Below are 24439 nucleotides of genomic sequence, written 5' to 3'. Positions count from 1 at the left end.
TTGGGTTGTCCCTCTAAAGCCTTAAGTATTCAAAGCTTGATACGGTTAATTTAAAAATAGACAAACAAATAACACAACAACGACAAACCCTGCAGCAGATCCTGCTGAAATACTTTTAAAAACATCTAAATGAGCTTAATCTTTACAAGTTATTTTAGCTCAAAAGCTATAAAATCGAAGTTATCTTAATTCTACAAAGAAGGGAGAGGGTCTTTGACTTTATGCCACCATTTCCTTAGAGCCTCATCTTTTTCATCAAATTTGGTCACAAATCAAATTTCTGTGTGCCCCTGTTTTCAGGAGATTCCTCTTGCAAAAGAAGCCAGGTACAAACATGGAAGAACAACTGCCTAAGCAAGTAGAAAAGTGTTCCATAATGGTGTGCAATGAATGAAGAGTTCTGGATTAATCTCTGGAACTCAACCTGGACCCTGATCTTTATTTTGAATGAGATCTAGAACGGGATCTTGAAGTAGCTCTTTTTGGCGGAGGGGACACAGAATGACCCTTTGAGGGTGGAACAGGTGGGGTGAATTGGAACAGACTGGCTCCTTGATCTGTATTTTGACTTCATATCACCTTTTCCATTTTCTTTGGAAGATTGAGACCGAGACCTGCTTGGAGATTTCTCGTACTCATCCTTAGATCTGCTTTGAGAACAAGAACGGGAGCCCAGATCAGATTTGGGCATGGATTTGCTCCTTGAGCTAGATTTCCTGCCTTTTGAATGAGAACATGATCGACCTTTGCCCCGCAACCTGGATCAGGAGTGACTTTTTGAGATACTTAGATCTACTGTGGCTGCTCCTGCGACTCCTACTTCGTGACCATCTTCTAGATCAATACCTGGATCTGCTTCCAAAATCAGATCGCCTATGGCTTGTGCCTAGCTTACCTTCAATAAGCCTAATATTTCTGCACCACCCAGTTTGTCCAAAGCACGCTTCATGTCAAAATAGGAGTGAAACTCAATGCTCTCACTTGTGCATTCCTTGTGAGCATCAACATAGGTTACTTCATCTGCTTGTTGCATAAAATCCTTTAAATCTTGCCAACTGTAACGACTAGAAAGACTTTCTATAATAAGCTCGTATTCTGTATGAACAGGTGGTCCATATTTGTCTCTGCCAGATGTTCTCTGACTGCTGTATCCACCTCCACCACCATCTCCCTGCATCTAATGGCAAAAAGCCACTGTCATCATGGCTTCCGGTAAGGTCAGCCAATGGGCCATGGGGCAAGAGTCACACAATGTATGGTAAAGTCAAGGCCAGTCAAGAAAGGCAGTCATCTTAGCCTCAGTAGACACAGCCTCAGACCCATTGGCCACCAATCCCCACACTCTGGCATCCCATGGCTGCCCCAGGCTGTGAAGGCAGCAGGGCCCGGGGACACCTGAGTCATATGACCCCCAGCCCCCACACCTAAATACTGTATTTTCAATCCATATATAAGTGGACGCCCACAGTTCAAACTCATGTTGTTCAAGGGTCAACTGTACAGAGCTGGTCAAGAAAGCCCTGTATCCCAAAGATGGTTTCAATAGCTGCCTGAAATGTTATTGTGGTAGACGTCTTTGTTCAAAGTACGGCACTAGGATTTGTCAGGTGGGTGGAATCTTGTGGGATGCTGACAGTTTGCAGGAATTTTATGCAGAAAGGGTTAATAAGGTCACCTTTCTTTCTTTTTTTTTTTCTTTTTTTTTTTTGAGCTTAAGCATTATTCTACAGTGCAGGTGTAGAAAGCCTTTCTTATTTCCAGAGCCTGCATTCAACATTTTCATAAAAGAAATCATGGTGACAGTGTATATCAGGAAATGAGTCATGCGTTATTTGAAATTCTAAAGACATTTACCTCCAGAATCAGAGCAACAATAATAATAACAATAAAACATTCACGCACACACAAAACTTCTCTGACAGATGACATGCAAGTTGATGTAATAGCAGTCTCTGGCTTGCAAGGTAGACATAAATACCTACGGCACGTTCCCATCAGTCTCAAACTGGGCCATCTGCAAGATAAGATGGGAAGTGCGTGGGCTCTGCAGTCAGAAAGACCTTGATGCGTATCCTGACATTACCATTTTCTAACTGTATGACTTTGGATGAGTTTCTTAAATATGAGGTGGCAAGAGTAATAGCTAGCCCACAGGACTGTTAAAAGGGTTAAATGAGATCATGTACATAAAGCATGTAGTTAAATGCCTAGTACACTGTATGGTTTCCATAAATCTAAGTTCCTTTCCTCCATTTTATTGCCTAAACCATAATAGCTAAATGTCTAACTCTATCTTTGTAAATTCTCTCTAGCTTTCTATTCCATTTTCAGCTGTGAACAGAGGAAAACGCTTCCTTCATTTCGGAATGACCTTCTGTGCTTCTACTCCTGATTCCAGAACTTCCTTCTGGGAACGCAATCCTATGCCCTCTGTGGCCGTCCGTGTCCTTCTCCACTGTCTGTCACCAGACTCAGCCCTTGCAGCATTTTTACCTTGCAGGGTTGCTCCAGGCAGGCTACTGGCTGATGCTTTTACTAATAATTACAATCTTCAGAAAGGCAAACTTCATGGGGATTGAAAAAGGAGTCTGTACCTAGTAGCAAAAAATTGAAATTTATGCTCAGGGACTATATGTCATGCTTTCTTGTTCCCTATCCATGTAAGTTAGGAAATATTAGTAAATACTTAGCCAGTATAATTTAATATTCATCGAATTATTTATTGACAGATGATAGGAAAAGAAAGAAATGGCAGGAACACAGGCATGGGGGTCAAAGAAATAAAGAGTTTGAGAAGGAAGAAACATGAAAAAAAGCTGGAAAAATAGCAGTGCTAAAGGTGGGGTAGATATGCCTCAGCACGCCATAGGTTTTCAGCAAAACAAAAATAAGTAAAATGAGCAAAAATAAACTCTGTGCCCCAGTTATCCAAATTAGTAAGGGACAGTTTGTGGGCCATGAAATGTTTTATTGTGTATCGCTCTATTTTGCTGGAGTGCGCATGGCTTCCCTTATAGCCAGCTAAGTACACACTTAAGGCTTTTAAAGTCCCCCATGAAAACTCTACCCCAGCCACAAGTAATTTCCAGACTTTATTATGGTTCTGTTGGGGGATTCTATATACTGTTCAGCTCAGAAAACATTTGAAGTATCACTGAAACCTCAGCTTTGATGACCTGAATAAAGTTTGGAAGGAACCCTGATTTTTCAGGAAAACTCCTCAAATGCTGAGCAGCAAATGCAGAGTGTCACTTTATAAATAGTCACCTGCTCATTGAGCAGTAGCAATGTGTGACTGACAAAACTGATGCTACTTTTATCCTCATAGTACACTGGATTCTCTTCGGAGAAAAGTGGACTTTTTCCCCCATTTGTCTTGCCACATGGACACAATGGAAGACACTACCCTCCCCTCCCCACACACACAGATAAAATTAGTTGATGTTTGAAGCAGTAGAGTGAGTAACCTATATAACCATTCCTGAAAGTAAAATTCAGAGTATCTTAGTGAAACCCGTTGTGTAAGCGTGCACATGCATACACATACACACAGAGTCTTGTGGGCTTATAAAAAGTTTTGTGAGCAGATAAAAGACAAAGGAAAGGAAATGACTTGGTAGGGACAATGATCTGATGACTCTTTAACATTTCTGATGCCCTATATACTGTTTTTTAAAAGTTTGCTTTTAAGAAAACAATAAAAGGCCAGCACAGTGGCTCATGACTGTAATCCTGGCAGGAGGATCCCTTGAATCCAGGAGTTCGAGGCCAGCCTGGGCAACATAGGGAGACCCCATCTCTACAAAAATAAAAATAATAGCTGGGCACTGTGCTGCATGCCTACAGTCCCAGCTACTTCAGGGGCTGAGGCAGGAGGATCACTTGAGCCCAGGAGGTCGAGGCTACAGTGAGCTGTGGTCATGCCACTGCACTCCAGCCTGGGCAACAGAGCAAAATCTTGTCTCAATAAAAATAAAAATAATAATAATAATAAAAAGGTAATGCTTGCTGTTCATTGACTGAAGGGGGCTGTTAGTATAGATTAATGTGAATGCCAACACAATATGTTTCTCAAAGTTAAGTATGAAGTCCTTTTAATGGTTTGAAAAATTCCCTTGGACATGTAAAGATATATGTTTGGCTTTCTGACGGTACTTAGTCCACAGTTTTAAAGACAATGAGTTCATAAACTAAATTTCATTTTGTGAAACTATCTTTAAATTGGGAATTATCACCAGGAAAAAAATTTGGTCTTTACAACCGGTACCAAAAAAAAGAAGATTGTTATTACAATAAAGACAGAATAGAAAATTATTCTTTTTTTTTTTTTTTTTTTTGAGACGGAGTCTCGCTGTCTCCCAGGCTGGAGTGCAGTGGCGCGATCTCGGCTCACTGCAACCTCCGCCCCCCGGATTCACGCCATTCTCCTGCCTCAGCCTCCCGAGTAGCTGGGACTACAGGCACCCGCCACCACGCCCGGCTAATTTTTTTTTTGTATTTTTAGTAGAGACGGGGTTTCACCGTGTTGGCCAGGATGGTCTCGATCTCCTGACCTCGTGATCCGCCCGCCTCGGCCTCCCAAAGTGCTGGGATTACAGGCGTGAGCCACCGCGCCCGGCCGAAAATTATTATTTGTATTAATCATGTTTTTAATTTTTCTGTATTTTATGATACTGATATCTTGGGGCATTGGTAATCCCAGAGAGACCGCCCCTCTAGGGGCCAGCTAATTCCTAGAGATAGCAAACAAGTTGCCTTCCAGGGCACCTTTCACATGCAAACTAACCAATTCATAGCCCATGCTGCCTCCGCCTCCCCACCACCTCCCCACCACCTCCCTTACCTAACTTTTACACACCAAGCCTGCCCTAAAGCACCCTAGGACCACGCTCTGAACTAGAGACTATGCCTATAGCCCAGAGCCCACTGAAATTATTTATTTAAAGTAGCCAACCCTAAACTGCTCACCTTGCCGTGCCCATTTCTTCTTGCAAAAAACAAAAGGCTTTTGCCCATTGTGACCCCTCGCTCTTTCTGCCTAATTGTGAGTAAGGCAGTTGTCTCAGTGTCTGTCACTTTGCCATACCTGATTAAAACAAATCCGAGGTACATTTTTAAACATTCTTAGATTCTCAGTCAGAGACCCCAGTTTGAGAGACACTGCTCCAGAACAGCAGTTCTCAAGTGTCTGTGCCCCGCCCTCATCCCCCTAAGGCCAGTAGCAGCACCTGGCAGCATTGTTAGAAATGCAGCTTGTGGACCTGGCCTAGTGGCTCACTCCTGTAATCCCAACACTTTGGGATGCCGAAGTAGGCGGATCACTTGAGGTCAGGAGTTCGAGACCAGCCTGACCAACATGGCAAAACCCCGTCTCTACCAAAAATACAAAAATTAGCCGGGCTTGGTGGTGTGCGCCTGTAGTCCCAGCTACTTGGGGAGGCTGAGGCAGGAGAATCACTTGAACCCGGAGGCAGAGGTTTCAGTGAGCCGAGATTGCGCCACTGCACTCCAGCCTGGGAGACAGAGCAAGACTCCGTCAAAAAAAAAAAAAGGAAAGAAAGAAAGAGAGAGTGAGGGAGAGAGAGAGAAGAAAGAGAAAGAAAGAAAGAAGGAAGGAAGGAAAGAAAAAGAAAGAAAGAGAAAGAAAGAAAGAAAGAAAAAGAAAGAAAGAAAGAAAGAAAGAAAAGAAAGAAACAAAAAAAGAAAAAGAAAGGCAGGCAGCTTGTGGCAGGGTGCGGTGGCTCACACCTGTAATCCCAGCACTTTGGGAGGCCGAAGCTGGTGGATCACCTGAGGTCAGGAGTTTTGAGACCAGCCTGACCAACATGGAGAAACCCCATCTCTACTAAAAATACAAAATCAGCCAGGCGTGGTGGTGCATGCCTGTAATCCCAGCTACTTGGGGAGGTTGAGGCAGGAGAATCGCTTGAGCCCAGAAGGCAGAGGTTGCGGCAAGCCGAGATCACACCACTGCACTCCAGCCTGGACGTGGGCAACACAGCAAGACTCCGACTCAAAAAAAAAAAAGAAAAGAAAAAAGAAAAGCAGCTTGTTACAACTGGTCCAGACTTACCACTGAATCTGAAACTCTGGGAGGTGGTGTCTAGCCATAAACCCTCCAGGGTCTTCTAATACATGCTCCAGTTAGAGAAACTACTTCCTAGATTCTCGTGGTGATCCTTCATGAAGATTTGGTTTTTAATATATCCTTCCCTTTTTCACTTGAGTTCCTAGGCTCTCTTTTTACTCTCTCCTGCACCCTTTTTTTTTCTGCATCTCTTTGGTAAATTGATAGCTTGTCTTTAGAAGTGCAGTCACACACACCCCATCCCCCACCCTCCACAGACACGAATGCATACCTGATTGTTCCCCTGCCCCATTTTGTCTTTGTTATCTTATGTAAAATGCAGATTCCCAGCATTTTTCCTCTGCCCCATTTGTCTGTGTCATCTTATGTAAAAAAAATGCAGATTCACTGAGCCAGACAAAGGCATGAATGACTGTTTTTCCCTACACCCCTCTTACATGAAAATTGTGTACTCCTCAATATCGCACCCTTTCCCCTTTAAATTTGGAGCCCTCAAAATTATCTTTGGAGAAAGGCATACACCTGTCTCCTGGGCGTGTGTCCTTAACTTTGGCAAATAAACCTCCTAAAATCATTGAGACTTGTCTCAATCAATCATTGACTCCAAGTCTTCTTGGACTCAGGCAGCACAGTAACGAGAAGAAATTAGGTCTCAAAACTCTAAGTCAGTGCCTAAGTTTCCAATATCTTATGCCTTTATAAGCTCATTTCTGTCTCACAAATAAAGGCAATTAGCACACTGCTCAAACTGAACCCTTCCTAAAACTTGGAAACTGTAAGACGTCTTCATGATATCATTTCATGTTAGCTGTCAAAAACACGAAAGCAAAATGTATATTTTAAAAAATGTAATCTTAAAGGCTGGACCCAGTGGCTCATGCCTGTAATCCCAGCACTTTGGGAGGCTGAGGTGGGCAGATCACTTGAGGTCAGGAGTTCGAGACCAACATGGTAAAACCCTGTCTGTACTAAAAATACAAAAATAAGCCAGGCGTGGTGGCATACACCTGTAATCCCAGCTACTCAGGAGGCTGAGGCAGAAGAATCGCTTGAACCCAGGAGGCAGAGGTTGCAGTGAGCCGAGGTAGCACCACTGCACTCCAGTCTGGGCGACAGAGTGAGACTCCGTCTCAGAAAAATAAATAAACAAATAAAATGTAATCTTGAAAATAGTTCCATAATCATTTCAACCAAGTGAGTGATAGTTCTCTCTCTTCCCAAATGTTGAAAAATTATCCACAGTGAGCTGCTACAGTTTAATAAGGTAGCCTTATTCAAATTAATGTAATGTTACCTATTTCTCACAAATAGAATAAGTTTTCTTTTCCTTGCTTGCAGAGATGAATGTTTAAACTTTTCTTCCACGTGTAGTGACACCACAGGCTCCAGTTTATTTGCTAGGTAAACAAATCAGCATGTGAAGGCCTCATGCAGAAAAACTATAAATATTTCCTAATCATTATCACTGTCTCGCCTTATTTATTTGGATCCTAGTACAAGAATCATCATTGGAAAAGCCTTCAAAATTTTGCTAAGGGGGCTCAAATGCCAGCAGAAGCATGAGGATTCAGGGAGAGGGGAATAGAACCGAGGCAGGATCTTGAGGAAGGAGACCTGGAGTCCATCCCAACTCTGCCAAAAGCCCATTGTGAGACTGCAGAAAAGTTACTTAACCTCTCAGGCTGACATTTTCTCCTCTTCTCGTAGATAATGTCTAAAATCAACTGAGCCCCCTTGGTCCAAAGCTTCCGTGATACAAAGAGAGTTTGATCTCTTCTTGCCCCATTCCAAGACTTTAGTCAACTTTGAGAAGACTATAGTTTTGGCGCCAGACTGGGTGGTAATAGTGGGGTTGTAAATTGCTCCAGAATGCAGTAGTCTGGGGTTGCCTCCTGCCCTGGAAGGAACTGACCATTCATCGCCCTGCAAGCTCCTTCTCAGGCAGCCCACTTGTGATTCTAGAAGATTATTTGCCTTACAACAAGCCTCTGGCTGACATTCCTTCAGAGGGAGGAGCATGGTTTTGTTTCACAATGCGATGATGTTAAATTGTACTCATAAAACAGTAGCTCGTAACCTTGGCTGCACATTCACATCACCTGGGGGAACTTTAAAAAAATACCAATGTCACAAACGATCCCATTAAAAAGCGGGCAAAGGACATGAATAGACACTTCTCAAAAGAAGACATACACACAGCTAACAAGCATATGAGAAAATGCTCAACACCACTAATCATTAGAGAAATGCAAATCCAAACCACAATGAGATACCATCTCACACCAGTCAGAATGGCTATCATTAAAAAGTCAAAAAATAACAGATGCTGGTGAGGTTGTGGAGAAAAGGGAACGCTTATACACTGCTGGCAGGAGTGTAAATTCGTTTAGCCATCGTGGAAAGCAGTGTGGCAATTCCTCAAAGAACTTGAAACAGAATTACCATTTGACCCAACAATCTTATTATTGGGTATATATCCAAAGGAATATAAATCATTCTACCATAAAGACACATGCACGCATATGTTCATCACAGCACTATCCACAATAGTAAGGACATGGAATCAACCTAAATGTCCATCAATGGTAGACTAGATAAAGAAAATGTGGTACTATACACCATGGAATACTATGCAGCCATAAAAAAGAATGCGATCATGTCCTCTGCAGTGACAAGGGTGGAGCTGGAGGCCATTATCCCAAGCAAATTAATGGAAAATCAAATACCATATACTCTTGCTTATAAGTGGGAGCTAAAAAATAAGAACACATGGATACTAGGAGGGGAACAACAGACACTGGGGTGTACTTGAGGGTAAAGAGTGGGAATATGGAGAGGATCAGAAAAAATACTATTGAGTACTATGCTCATTACCCAGATGATGAAATTACCTGCATGCCAGACCTCCATGCCACGCAATTTACCTGCATAACAAACCTGCACATGTACCCCTGATCCTAAAATAAAAGCTTAAAAAAACCAATTGTGTAGCTCCAGCTTCCAGAGATTCTGATATTGGTCTAAGGTACGGCCTAGACATTGGGATTTTTAAAATCTCCCAAGATGCTTCCAAATGCAGCCAGATTCCAAAACCACTGCCAAGGTAATGTGGTACACTGATTTGAACGCCTAGCTACAGATCCCTCTTGAAGGCGAATATTAAAACAAAGGTGGAAAGAAGAAAGGATTCACCTGGGAAGAGGATCAGAGGAGAAATAAATGGCTGAAGGAGGAAGGACTAGGCAGATACTGAAGGCAATCTCCACCGTCCTCAGAAACAAGTGCCGAGCAAATGCATCCCTACTGGTGAGGTGGCGATTCTGTGCAGGCGGCTGACTCCCCAGCTTGGCTTCTGGCTTCCCCAGAGCCCAGGGGACATAGAAGCTAATCCTATATAAAGACATGTCTGTTTTCCATCTGGCTCTCTGCTATCCTTCCCCAGAGACTGCCTGGTATGGGGACTGCTAAGGGGGCACACTTTTCTCAGTGTGCCACAATGGGCTTGGCACACGTCCTCAAGGATGCATCTGGGCTGAGCAAGACAGTAGCTGGGCCCCCCTGCAGACCTCTTGATTTGGTAGCCAGTAGACCCTGGTCACAAACAAATGATTCCATTTCCTGAGCCTGTGCTTTAATTGCCTTTCCTTGAAAAACAGGCTCATAGGCAGTTTAAGCGAATGGATCTGGCAAAGGTATTTCTTTGGTTGAGGTATTACACTAAAAGCAATTGCCCAAGAATGAAAGTGATAGTATCAGAAACTGACAGGCTCATAAACTTCAGGACACTCTGACACCTTATTTTATATAGCACCTCAGAATTTACCAAACACTCCTACATCCTCTAGCTCATTTCATTTTAGTTCAGAGCATCCCATGAAGTAAGTAAAGTATTAACCATCTTCTTTCATATGTGAGGACAGGAAAGCTCAGAGTGGTTTAGTAACCAGCCCAAGGTTTACAGCCATTATGCTGGTTCTGGACCTACTTGCTCTCAATTTATTTTTGTGTCGTTTTCCAGTTCCACTTTGTAGGGCAGGTGGGTTGACCCCTGCAGGCCAATTTTCTGAGTAAGCTCCTGTGTCAGCTGCCTGGGTGCAGCCAATGGAAGGAATGGTTTGGAGAGGAAAGCTAGACCACCCCTCCCTGCCTTGGATGGCTTCTCCCACAGGGGCTATGTCTTTTCCCTTGAAGGACAGACCCGTCCTGGTGCCAGCTTTCACTGGTTGACTCCTGTTCCTCAGTGCCTGTGTCATGGGCTCCTCCCCTTCTCCCTCTGTTTTTGTGGCTTCCTGCTGTTGCTAATCTCTGAGTTGCCAAGTGGCCTGTTTGGCTTCTCAGCAATTCCTTTACCTGAATAACCAGCTCCCTGCATTAAAGTGCTCTGGGTTAAACACTCAAGAGGGTTCTGTTTACTGGTTAGACTCTGTATCAGGCAGGATCCTGGCAGGAAACAGATGGTGCACTCAACAGGGTAACCAAAGGGAGTTGAACAAAGAGACTGTTTACTTCGATGTGGGCAGGCTGAAGGGTCCTGATAGAGTATGGTGGGGAATTGTGGCTTTACCTTCCGTGGGCCAGCAAGGGCAAGGGGAGGCAGTAGGATTACCAGAGAAGATGAGACCTGTAGTCTTGGAAGAGGGGCTTCCTGGAAGAGCTGTGGCTATAGACACTGGAAAAAGGAACTGCCAAAATCACATCTTACCAAGGAGGGAGAGATAGAAGGTGGAGAATAAATACACATTTCTCTCCTCCCACCTTCCTGTCTCCAGCTGGTGCCTCCCGTTGACCAAACTTAATAAAAAGCCAGAGGCCAAGGGTGATGCGGTCCATAAAGTTTAGTCTCCAGGGGCCCAGTCAGGGCAAAAAACGAGAGGGAAGATCTGTGTGTGTACGTGTACATGTGTGCGTGCATGTGCGCATGTCTTTGTTGAGGGAAGCGAGGAACAAATGGAGAAAAAACAGCTTGACTGACAAATATAGCCAATAAAAGCCTGGGTCAGGACAAGCACCCTGTTATTCTAATTTCAGGTCCCAAATTTATTCTACTTCACCAGGTCGATTTGACACAAGATAAATATGACGCAAAAATCCTTACCTTTGCTTCTGTTTATTTTTATTGCACAGAATGTGTTCAATATTAAGGCAATTTAAGCTTTTCATTATGTATTTTAATTTGCAAGGTAAAATTGTATGTTTTTGTACGAGACAATGTGATGTTTTGATATATGTATACAATGGGGAATGATTAAATCAAGCTAATCGACATATTCACCACCTCACATATTATTTTTTGTGGTGATAACATTTGAAATTTACTCTTTCAGCAAGTTTGAAATATATAATACACTATTATTATCATTATCATTATTATTTGAGACGGAGTCTTGTTCTGTCGCCAGGCTGGAGAGGTGCAATGGCGAGATCTTGGCTCATTGCAACCCCTGCCTCCCAGTTTCAAGCGATTCTCCTGCCTCAGCCTCCTGAGTAGCTGGGATTACAGGCGCGTGCCACCGTGCCTGGCTAATTTTTGTATTTTTTGTAGAGACAGAGTTTCACCATGTTGGTCAGGCTAGTCTCGAACTCCTGACCTCATGATCCACCCACCTCGCCTCCCAAAGTGCTGGGATTACAGGGGTGAGCCACCACATCTGGCCATAATACACTATGTTAACTATAGTTACCATACTGTGCAAGAAATCTAAAAACCCAATTTCTTCTGTCTGAAACTTCGTACCCTTTAATCAACATCTCCCCAATGCCCCTCACCCCCAGATCCTGGGAACCACCATTCCACTCTCTCTTCTAAGTTCAACTTTTTTTAGATCCCACATGTGAGTGAGATCATGAGGTATTGGTCTTTCCGTGCCTGGCTCATTTCACTTAACATAATAACCTCCAGGTTCATCCATGTTGCCACCAATGACAGAATTTTCTTCTTTTTTAAGGTTGAATAGCATACCATTTTGTGTATATATCACATTTTCTTTATCCATTTATCTACTAATGGGCACTTAGGTTAATTTCACGTCTTGGCTTTTGTAAATAATGCTGTAATGAACACAGCTAGTTCAAACTTTTATCTGTTACTTTGGGGTGCTAAAAACGTCTCTGGGCACAGTGCCTTTAGAAGAAAGATTTATCCAGCTGGGCGAGGTGGCTCATGCCTGTAATCCCAGCACTTTGGGAGGCTGAGGGGGGCGGATCACAAGGTCAGGAGATTGAGACCATCCTGGCCAACATGGTGAAACCCTGTCTCTACTAAAAATACAAAAATTGGCTGGGCGTGGTGGCACATGCCTGTTAGCCCAGCTACTCTGGAGGCTGAGGCATGAGAATTGCTTGAACCAGGGAGGTTGCAGTGAGCTGTGATCACGCCACTGCACTCCAGCCTGGCAACAGAGTGAGACTCCGTCTCAAAAAAAAAAAAAAAAGAAGGAAGATTTATTAAGGTGACACTGATAGATCTCCTAAGAGTAATCTTATTCTAAATGAAGAGATTTTAGATAATTCTGACTTTTCTCATTGTGTGTGTGTGTGTGCGTGTGAGAGAGAGAGAGGGAGAGAGATGCTTTCGTTGTGTCTAATGAGCAAGTAATTTTACAATTTAAAAAATTGTACTATTTTAATTTCAGGCTTTAGAAAAGGATGATTTTTTTCAGGACAACTATGCCTCCAACCCTCCAACCTCATTTTCTTGATTATGAACAATATTCCTGAGTTTCTACAAATAGGGAACTTCCTATTTTTACAGACAAGGAAGCCTGAGCCCAAAGGAAAGTGGCTTGTCCCTAGTCTCCCTGCCGGTTGGGGACAGACCTGGGACTAGACCCAGGTCTCCTGCCTCCCTCCTGTACCAGTGCCCTTTCTGACCAGCCGTGCCTTTGCAACACTGTCCAGCTCACAGAGAAGACTGATTTTGCCTCTGCAAAAACAATATTCACTGCCTTTCCCCCTGAAAGTTTCTGTTAGACTAATAGCTCCTTAGATAGAAGAAGCAAAGGGAGGGCAAGGGAGGAGTTGGAGGGTGAGCTGAAACTGGCTGGAAGAAGAGGCAGAGGCAGGGCTGACAACCTGGGAATGAGGGGGTAGCTTGAAGAGAGCTGGCTGGAGGAGGATGAGGGCTCAGCGACTCACACACATAAAAATAAGTACAGAAGAGACTGACCTTCCATTGCTGTTCCCATGGCAAATGCATCTGATTTTTTTTTTTTTTTTTTTTTAACTAAAAGTAACATCTGTGGAGCCATGATGGGCTGGGGTTTTGCCAGACTCAAAGTGCTTTATTGGTTTCTATACGCTGCAAGGTCGCCCTCCCCTCACTGAGCAGCAGGGGCCTTTTATAGACACATGCTTTGTCTCGGGAGGAATGCACGGTTAAAATGGATTGCTTAATGTTCTAGACTAGAGTGAATCTGGTAATGTCTGAAAAAATGCCAGAGAATGTGCCTTAGAATTTCACTAGGGACCATTTGAGTCCTTAGCATTTATGTGTGTCTGAGAAGTCAGTCCACCTTTGAGTGTCTTACCTGTGTGGTTGGGCTGGGTTGTCTTCTTAGGTGGCAGAAATCACAGGTACACAGCCCAGAGTAACCTTGGAGCAACTGAAGAAAATGAAACATGGAGGAAATGCAGGACATCATGAAAAGAAAATCAGGCTGGGCATGGTGGCTCATGCCTGTAATCCCTGCACTTTGACAAGCCGAGGTGGGAAGATTGCTTGAGGCCAGGAGTTCAAGACCAGCCTGGGCAACATAGTGAGATCCTGTCTCTACTACTTCTACTACTACTAATAAGTAATCAATGAGCCCCACTGCTTGTTAAAGCTCTGCTCACAGCCCACAGCAGTGATCACTCGGTATCTAGAACCGTGACACACCACAAAACAGTCTAGTGGCTATGAACTAAAGCAGGGGAAATTTCCCAAGTAGACAAATATGTTTCATACACTTGTCTTTCCCTTTCCACTTGTCTTTCCCCATCACACTCTGTGAATGTCTCCACCATCTCCTGCTGCCTTGACCCCTTGAAGCCTCCTCATGGGCAACCTGCCACTGGAACCCTCTCCCCAAGTTTCAAATGACCCTATCCTCAACCTTAAAGTAGACTTGACTTGCTCTCCCTTGGAAGTGCACTTTCGAATTCTGCCTTGGGGCCGGGCACAGTGGCTCACGCCTGTAATCTCAACACTTTGGGAGGCCGAGGCAGGTGGATCACCTGAGGTCCGGAGTTCGAGACCAGCCTGACCAACATGGTGAAACTCTGTTTCTACTAAAACTACAAAAATTAGCCAGGTGTGGTGGTTGTGCACCTGTTATTGCAGCTGCTCAGGAGGCTATTCTCAAGGCATGAGAATAGCTTGAACCCAGGAGGTGGAGGCTGCAGTGAGCCAAGATGGTGCCACTGCACTCCAGCCTGGGTGACAGAGCAAGACTGCCTCAAAAAAAAGATTCTGCTTTGGGCCTCAAGAACACATGATGATATTATCTCTACATTCTGCTCTGCTGTTCCTCATTTTCTTCTGTTTTTACACTATGTTCTTGGAACCTGTTCTAATAACTATACCTGTTAAATTCAAGCCGTGAAGATTCTGGGCCACCCCAGATATAAGATGCTCTTGAATGAGATCAGAACAGTAATCACAGCTAAGCCTCTGTAATCTGGGGGCCTATCAGGAGCTAATGCTTCCAAGCATAAAAGAGATAATGATTTTGATATGGACGCTTTACCCTGACCCTGGCAAGCTCTGTATGGAATGATCCCCAGAATTATTGCTGGCATTGATTGAAACAAAAGATCAGATATCTTACAGTGTTCATCTTCATGAAATTGTTCAACTTCAGTGAGGAGACTAGAAGAGTTGAAGAATGCAACGGTTGGTTGGTTCCGAAGTGAAAACTAGTCTCAATCATTCCTCAACAAACTAAAAGTAGAGCTACCATATGATCCAGCAATCCCACTGCTGGATATATACCAAAAAGAAAGGAAATCAGTATATCAAAGAGATAATCAATGATACTTGCTTACCCAGTAACATGCAGAAGAGCATTGACCATCTCCCTCCCTTTTTCTTCAATCATTACTGCATTTCAGGGATCACGAGATAATTCACTAAGAGCTGTTCACCTTTGGTTTCATGTTCTCAGGGAAAATGGATTGGAAAGCATTTGAGGAAATATAGCTTATAGGTAAACGATTGTTTGTAATATATTCTTCAGGAGGAGAAAACTTGCTGTCTTTAATGTCAACTTGGAAGCAAATATTTAGCATCCCAAAATGTTCCTATAGTGGTGGCTTTTAAAAAGTGGAAATAATGTGGATATGTCCTACTATAGCTGAAATTTAGAGAAAAGAAAAATACAAAAAGAAAAGTCTAAGACAGTGATTGTCTGAACTACAACTTGCGTTTGATCTGATTGGAATGATCTGTCTTGCTGTACCAGTGAGATAATACAATATTCCTTTCCTCAGTATTCATTTGGTGCTGTAATTAAGGTAGGACTGAACAGTGATGAGTGGAAGCTTACTATTGTCAATGCTTTCACGATGAGTCTGTGGGAAATATGAACCACAGCATAGCCTGGAAAAAGGCAAACGTGACTTTAACAGATTGGAAACATTAGTGATGGATGAAGGGACAATTGGTTTCCAATTATGCCTGGTCCTACTCATTTCTGTTTTCACTGATTGTGACAAATATACACTATAGGATTTGGTGGGAAGCATTTCATTTTTTTTAGCTCAATAAATAAACATACAGTATTTAATGGGGAATGTTTCTTTCTTACAAAGTCCCCAAATTAAAATTCACTCAGTTCATTAACAATTTGGACTTTTATCTTGTTCTGGTAATAATGACGACATCACAGGCAAGATTAGCTATTTTATCATGGCATTTGGATGGTAAATGTAAGCTTTTTAAAAGTTAGAACTGAACAAAGAAAGCCCTAGTGATTATGAACTGTAATATAGTGAACTTCTGGGTTTTTTTTTTAAATCACAAATTGTCTTGATGCATTAGCAATATGTCAGCTGCAATTACAGTGGAAATGGCACCCTGGCTTAAAATGAAGTGCTATTTCCTTTCCTTAAAAGATTTACTTGAGTATGAAGAGAGCATACTGTTAAGTACTCTGAGTTTGCATTCAGGTCTGTGAGTTGCCTACTTAATGGATGCCCACACAACATGTTTTAGCTGTACTTTTCTTTGTCAGTTATGTACAAGTCATTATGTGCTTCCTATATATAGTATTTGATAGTTATTGATTTGCATATAATCTAATATGTTGAAGTAATTAATTTTTAAAGTATAAAGTGCATTAATGTAATACTAACAATTAAAAAATAATATCTTGAATTTATATGGCATAAGATTCTTGTATGTCTATTCACCTACTGGTTATATTCAGCCAAAACCTGGTCCTCCTCCTCCTGTCTTCTCTAACTCAGTTAATGCCATCACCAATCACCCAGTTTCCCAAGACAAAAGCTGGGCACAAAGATTCCTTTTCTCCCCTTATTGCCTCATCCAGTTCATTACCAAGTCCGATCAATTCTATACCTCTTCAATATCACTCAGCTGTGTCCTCTTCCCTTCATTTCTGTTGCCACTTTCTTATTTCAACCCAGCACCATCTCATGTCTAGTCTCTTGCAAAAGCCTCTTAACTGGTCTCTCTGCCTCCAGGGCTATTCCCACATTGCTCTCCTGTAAATCTAAATTTCTCATCACAGTCCGCCAATTCATAACCTCCCTCTTTCTCCTCTCTTGCCTGACATCCTGGGCTACTTCTCCCCACTTCTCATTCCCCCTAACTACTACTCCTCTTTCGTGGTTTTGGTGAAGTGAGCCCTCCTCCTGGAAACCACCTTTCTCTCTTTCCCTTAATCCCAGGACTTCCTTTGCCCACAGGTAGCATTTGTTACACTGTGCTGTAATTGCCAATTTACTTGCCTGACTTACAAACTAGATTATGAGCACCTTGAAGGGAAAGAGTGAGTTGTTTTCAAGTTTGTATTTCTGGGGCCTAGCACATCTCTTATCATTGTAAGTGTGTAATAAATATTTGCTTAATAAGCAAATGAATACCCAGTATACTTCATCCGTAATGTTCCCTGTTTGTTTCCTTTGGGTTAGTGTGACACAAAAATAAATAAATAGGCTGGGCATGGTGGCTCACGCCCGTAATACCAGCACTTTGGGAGGCTGAGGGGGGCGGATCACTTGAGCTCAGAAGTTCAAGACCAGCCTGGGCAACATGATGAAACCTCGTCTCTACTAAAAGCACAAAAATTAGATGGGTGTGGTGGCACATCCCCGTGATCCTAGCTACTGGGGAGGCTGTGGTGGGAGGATTGCCTGAGCCTGGGGGGAGGAGGTTGCAGTGAGCCAAGATCATGCGACTGCACTCCAGAGCAAGACCTCATCTCAATAAATAAATAAACAAAGTCTCTGCCCCTGGTTCCTGGCACAGAGCTTCTAAAACCCCTGTAATTTCCTGAGCCATGGGGTGCTAGGTGCATCCTTTGTTCCAATATTTGGTCTTTGACCCTGGTTCCTGACACAAAGGTCCTAAGTCCCTTGGAATTTCCTGGGTGATAGGAGTATCTTTTGATCTAATGAGGTGACTCTTGGTGAGTTCCTGGATGGGAGCTGGTGACCAGAAAAACCAAGCCATGATTAGATGCTTGGAAACTTCAGCCTTACCCCCATCCTCTGGGGAGTGGAGAGGGCCTGGAGATTGAGTTAATAATCGATCATGCCTACATGATGAAGCCTCCATTAAAATACCTAAAGTACATGGCTCAGAGAGCTCCTGGATTGATGAACATATCCACATGCTGGGAAGGTGGCATACCCCAACTGCCACTGGGACAGAAGCTCCTGTACTCAGTTTCTTCCAGATCTCACCCTGTGTACCCCTTCAACTGGCTGTTCATCTGTATCCTTTATTATATCCTTTATAATAAACTGGTAAATGTAAGTGGTTCCTTGAGTTCGGTGAGCTGTCATAGCAAATAATAATTATTATTATTTGAGATGGAGTCTCACTCTGTCATAGCAAATTATTATTATTATTATCTTTTGAGATGGAGTCTCACTCTGTCGCCCAGTCTAGAGTGCAGTGGCATGATCTCTGTTTACTGCAACCTCCCGGGTTCAAGCAATTCTCCTGCCTCAACCTCTTGAGTAACTGGGACTACAGGTGCATGCCACCATGTCCAGCTAATTTTTTCGTATTTTTAGTAGAGACGGGGTCTCACCATGTCGGCCAGGCTGGTCTTGAACTCCTGACTTCAAGTGATCCACCCACCTTGGCCTCCCAAAGTGCTGGGATTACAGGCGTGAGCCACCACGCCCAGCCCATAGCAAATTATTGAACCCGTGGGAACCTTCAATATGTAGTCAAGTTGGGTAAAAGTGTGGGTCATCTGGGGACCCATTTCTCATGATTGGCATCTGAAGTGGGGGCAGTTTTGTGGGACTGAGCATTCAACCTATAGTGTCTGCACTAACGCCAGGTAGTTAATGTCAGAATTTAATTGTAAGATACCCAGTTGGTATGCAGAGAGTTGAAGAATTGGTTGGTGTTGAAAAACCTTTCACACATTGGTATCAGAGTTAAGTGTGAGAGTAAAGAAACAGGGTTTCCCTTTTTAGTAAGTGCAAACTTGTTCTAAAGTGAAGGTAAAGTTGACAGGACAAATGGTGCTGGGTGCATGTTGGGAGACAATTCTCCACAGGTCTTTGGTGTTTCCGCACATCTTACAAGCAGAGGCACTGACTGCTTTTGTTCCAGACTAACTTTTCCAGAATATTTATATAGCAAACAGCCTTAGAAGAGAGAAATTATGTCTCCCTTCAGAGCAAAGGGCAGGTTTATTGATTGTCCCATTATAACAAAGATAGTATCTCCCTCTAGAGCAGGGGTGTCCAATCTTTCAACTTCCCTGGGCCACACTGGAAAAAGAAGAATTGTCTTGGGCCACGCATAAAACACACTAACACTAACCACAGCTCATGAGCTAAAAAAAAGAAAAAAAATCACAAAAAACCTCAAGTTTGAAGAAAGTTTATGAACTTGTGTTGGGCCACATTCAAAGCTGTCCCAGGCCGCATGCGGCCCATGGGCTGTGTGCTGGAAAAGCTTGCTCTAGAGCAAAGGTCAAGTATGCTTACTGACCATTATAAAAGATTTGAGTTCCCTAAACTTAGGGTCCCACTCCTATAATGCAACCCACACACGTGCAGGTGTCATCTGATCCTCTTTTTGTTGCCCTGTAAGAATTAGGCTTAGGGAAGCAGCACAAATGCTGATGCTCTGGCTACTGCTATTGCTGTGAGGAAAGAACTGTCCTTATCCTATGTCTCTAACCCCGGAGTCTCATGTCTTCACTAGCATCTATAAAACTGTGCTAAGCTAACTTGTTTGTTTATGAGTAAAATCTTATGGACTGGATAAAGAAAATGTGGTACATATACACCATGGAATACAATGCAGCCATAAAAAAGAATGAAATATGTCCTTTGCAGGGATACGGATGGAGCCAGAGGCCATTATCCTTAGCAAATTAATGCAGGAACAGAAAACCAAATTCCGAATGCTTCCACTTATAAGTGGGAGCTAAATGACGAGAACACATGGATACATAGAGGGGAACAACACACACGGGGGCTTATAGGAGGGTGGAGGTTGGGAGGAGGGAGGAGATTAGGAAAAATTACCAATGGAGACTAGGCTTAATAGCTGGGCGAGGAAGTAACTAACTGTACAACAAACCCCCATAACACAAGTTTACCTATGTAACAAACCTGTATATCCGGCACATGTACCCATGAACTTAAAATAAAAGTTAAAAAAAAAAAATCTTAGACCTTTCACAGTTCTTGAAGGTACTAACTTGGGAGAACATAATCTATAGACACATTTGTAGTCAGGATATCAAGTTTCCTAGAGAAGGTAGAATTGTCAGTATGTGTCACGATAGTGGTCATTATCATATATTGGGAATATGAGTTTGATTATATGAAAAAAATAAGTTGCCTGATTAACCTTACAGACTACCTTCCTCAGGTTAAGCAGGTAACATAATTGAGTGATATGGGCTGAGATGAAATCATCTACACAGTCCAGCCAATTGTTGCCTCAATTAAATGAGGACCACTTTTTAGCAGATCTTCCAAGTGAATGAAGCCTGAAATACAGATTTTTATGTGAAAATCCCAATCAATAAAGGTTGAAGACTAATTCACTTTTTAAATAACATGCTTTACATTAAGCTAAACAAAAACCCACTGCTATGTGCCACCTCTGCATCAGACAAATGGAAAATTGCCCAGGTCTCTTAAGCCCCTGCCCACGGGAAATAAGCAAGTGGAAATTAAGGCTCATATACAGCCACCAATCAAGCCAAGGTAGATCAGGACCTGCATCCTAACTCCCTGTCTCCATGATAAGACCATAAAAGTGTTCATCCTCCTCTTTCCTCTTCCACATACGGTCTCTTGTTGCTCGTTTCCTTCATACTCATCTTTCTCTAATTATAGCCTTTATTTGTGTTTATATACCCAATTTCACCCATGTTAGTTCATGGTGTTTTCAAAAAAATCATTAAGACAGAATCAGAAATAATAATATCTAACATTTACTGAGCACTTAAATTGTGTATGAAGCACTATAGCAAGCAATTTGCATACATTATTGTCTTAGTCAGTTTGGGGTGTATAACAAAGTACCATAGACTGGGTAGCTTATAAACAACAGAAATTTACTTCTCACAGTGCTGGAGGTTGAAATAGATCAGGCGTGGGTTCTGGGGAGGGTCCTCCTCCTGGTTGCAGACTACCGATTTCTCCTTGTAGCTTCACATGGCAGAAAGAGAACTAGAGAGCTCTTTGGGGACTCTTTTCTAAGGGCACTAATCCCTTTCACGAGGACTTCATCCTCAGGACCTAATCCCCTCCCAAAGGCTCATCTCCTCATACCATCACAATGAAGGTTAGGATTTCAACATCTGAATTTTGGGGGGACATAAACATTTAGTCCATGACACTTAACTCATTTAAGTCTCATAACAATCCTTTTGGAATAGTGTCCCTATTTTACAGTTGAGAAAAAAATAGTTTGAGAAGGTGGTTGCTGAGGGCTGGAGATAGGAGGGAATGAGAAATTATTGTTTAATGTGTATCAAGTTTCAGTTTGGGTAAATGAAAAGGGTTCTGGGGATTCATTGCGCAACCACGTGAACACACTAAACACTACTGAACTGTACGCTTAAAAATGGTTAAAAGGGTACTATGACAGTTGCATAGTTCAGCAGATTGAATCATCAAGAGATTTAATATTTGTCTGGTGTATCTGGGACAATTTTTTTTAATGGTGAAAAAGGTAAATGCTATGTTATCTGTATTTTACCACAATTTTTTTTTTTGTTGGTTTTTTGAGACAGAGTTTCACTCTTGTTGCCCAGGCTGGAGTGCAATGGTGCGATCTCAGCTCACCGCAACCTCTGCTTCCCGGATTCAAGCAATTCTCCTGCCTCGGCCTCCCGAGTAGCTGGGATTACAGGCATGTGCCACCACGCCTGGCTACTTTCGTATTTTTATTAGAGATGGGGTTTCTCCATGTTGGTCAGGCTGGTCCTGAACTCCCGACCTCAGGTGATCTGCCTGCCTTGGCCTCCCAAAGTGCTGAGATTACAGGCGTGAGCCACCATGCCCAACCTTACCACAATTTTTAAAATAAATAAATATTACAAGTTAAAAAGGCTGGAAGCATCTAAACCAAAATGGAAGCAATGATTATATTTAGAGACTACAAATGGAACAGTTGTTATATTTAGAGGTACTATTGGGGTGCATCTTATCTGGTGCACTTTTCTCTATTTACAAATTTACACAAATTTACAATAATAAACATAAAAATAGTTGAGAGGGGGTGAAAGGGTTGATACTGTGTGAAATGCCCCACAGGGGACACCAACATGTCCATTTCTGGAGCCATCTTCTCATTTGTTTCCCAGCTCCTGCTGTACCCTCCACATCACTCTATTCACAACCAGCCATCTGGGTAGGTTGACTGGCTTTCTAATGATTGTTAGTCTACAGTAGCCCAGAAGAAATAAAGTTGTTGTGGTTACTTTTAGCAATCTATAAACCCATTTAACAATCCAACTTATGTAATCTCATCATGTCCAGGAGCTAAGGCCCACAGTTCTGGGCTTTTTTGTCCCCACTTTGCTCAGGGCCCTACAACTGTGCCCCCACAAACAATCAAATAATATACTTTGGCCAGGTCCACAAATATGTATTGTGAAATGCCTACACACAAAACAGGAACCAAGAGTGTTTCCTGAGGCAAGCTCACATCTCTTTTGGTAGGTCGCAGGGGGAGTCCTTTGGCCCCCTTCCTTGGGTTCCAGATCAAGACGAAAGAGACAAGCCCAAGCTATGGCTGTGAGATCACAGATTGCCCTGTGGGCGATGCTGAAAATGTTGGATTGGAGAGGAAGAGAAATCCTAATAACTTTGTAGACCAGACTCATCTCATATTAATGAGAGGTTCCTACATTTGGCAGGCATTGGCCAGTTTAGGCTAGAGCTTGGGATTTCAGCTTCCAGTGTGTATGTATACATAAGGATCATTAGGTAATAAGTGCACATAAGAAAGTACTATTGCAAGGTGGAGGAAACTATTGCAATAGGGAGGATGCTCCTGACCGTAAGATCTGTAAGAATCCCCCATAAAATGTATTTTAATACATGCAGTTTATCAGCATCACATACTGTCCAGAATTATCTAAAATTATTTTATTGTCAATCTTTGTAACATGCCTATAAATATGTTTAATCACACAGTTGAAAGGTTTGAGGTATATGAAGATAATGAGATGTGTCCAAAACTCTCTCTTATTCAGCAATAGATCAGAGGATGGAATTTAAGCTTTCTTACTAATATTTAGAACACACCTGTCGGGCATGGTGGCTCACGCCTGTAAGGATCGCTCGAGCCCAGGTGTTCGAGATCAGCCCGGGAAACGTGGCGAGACCCCATCTCCACAAAAAATGCAAAAATTAGCCAGGTGTGGTGGCGTGCCTGTGGTCCCAGCTACTTGGGAGGCTGAGGCAAGAGAATCGCTTGAGCCCAGAAGGTTGAGGCTGTGATGAGCTGTGTTTGCACCACTGCACTCCAGCCTGGGTGACCCAACAAGACCCTGTTTAAAAACAACAACAACAACAACAACCACAAAAAAAAAACAACACACAAACAAAAAAACACACCACACACACACACACTGAATAGAAAAGAGGGGAGATAGCCAGATTTGGTAGCATTAAAAATTGAGACAATGCAATAGTGCTAAAATCTCTTGCTCTAGATACCTGATATTATGCTATTATTTTTGAGTAACTTTATTTTTCCAGGAGAGTCTCAAATTTAAATATTCTCTCCTGCTATCAGAACATGAATATCTGACTTTATACAATTGTTAGTTTGTTAATACTGTCATAATACCACTGGGCTTGTCAAAACATCTGTATGTATTTCATTGTAACAAATTACAGGCAGCCCTTGTATTGCAAACTGTGCAAAGCAATCTTAATTACCAGTAGGAATAATTATAATTGTTCTGTGAACTTTACAAATTATTGTTAAAAACATCAAAATTTATCTTCCTGTCACTTAGAAATGTATAGGAAAACAGAAATAGTAAAATTCATGTTTATTGAGTGCATTGCAACTTAAAACAGACACACTGAGAATTAGAGTGTTTCATGTCTTTGTAAAAAGTTATCAAAAGTAGGCCAGGTGTAATCCCAACACTTTGGGTGGCTGAGGTGGGCAGATCACTTGAGGCCAGGAGTTCTAGACCAGCCTGGCCAACATGGTGAAACCCCGTTTCCACTAATAATGCAAAAATCAGCCAGGCATGGTGGCACGCACCTGTAATCCCAGCTACTCAGGAGGCTGAGGCAAGAGAATTGCTTGAACCTGGGAGGCAGAGGTTGCAGTGAGCCGAGATCATGCCACTGCACTCCAGCCTGGGCAGCAGAGCGAGACTCCATCTCAAAAAAAAAAAAAAAAAAGTAGTTCGAGCAGTGCTTGCCTCCTTCTTTTCATAGTATAACCTACAACACGGAGCACGCACCTTTTCTATCCCTTCGCAAATTGTCATACTCCTTTCTAAGTTTGGATCAGCTTCCAACATTTTGTCCTTTGCAATATCTCTGGGAGTTCCTTTGATGTGAAGTTTTTGCTGGCATCACTCCCTTGGAGACATCTTTTCAGCACCACCATTTTCCTCATTTGTAAGTTTCATAAGTTCCCCTTCACTAAGTTCCTCTGGCTGCATA

The 24439-nt window shown here is 42.6% G+C and overlaps 1 non-coding gene and 1 pseudogene across 1 annotated transcript; one reads left to right on the top strand and one right to left on the bottom strand.

Annotated features, from left to right (window-relative positions):
• Positions 1-405: 405 nt before the first annotated feature.
• On the bottom strand, positions 406-1177 carry LOC100458204 (serine/arginine-rich splicing factor 6-like; annotated as a pseudogene).
• A 20200-nt stretch (positions 1178-21377) lies between these two features.
• On the top strand, positions 21378-21445 carry LOC112131174 (small nucleolar RNA SNORD77). Its single transcript, XR_002913311.1, has one exon. It is a non-coding gene; the product is annotated as a small nucleolar RNA SNORD77 (small nucleolar RNA).
• The last annotated feature ends 2994 nt before the right edge of the window (positions 21446-24439 follow it).

Source organism: Pongo abelii, chromosome X (assembly GCF_028885655.2).
Source record: "Pongo abelii isolate AG06213 chromosome X, NHGRI_mPonAbe1-v2.0_pri, whole genome shotgun sequence".
NCBI lineage: Eukaryota > Metazoa > Chordata > Mammalia > Primates > Hominidae > Pongo > Pongo abelii.
This window is presented reverse-complemented; position numbering and strand designations above follow the sequence as displayed.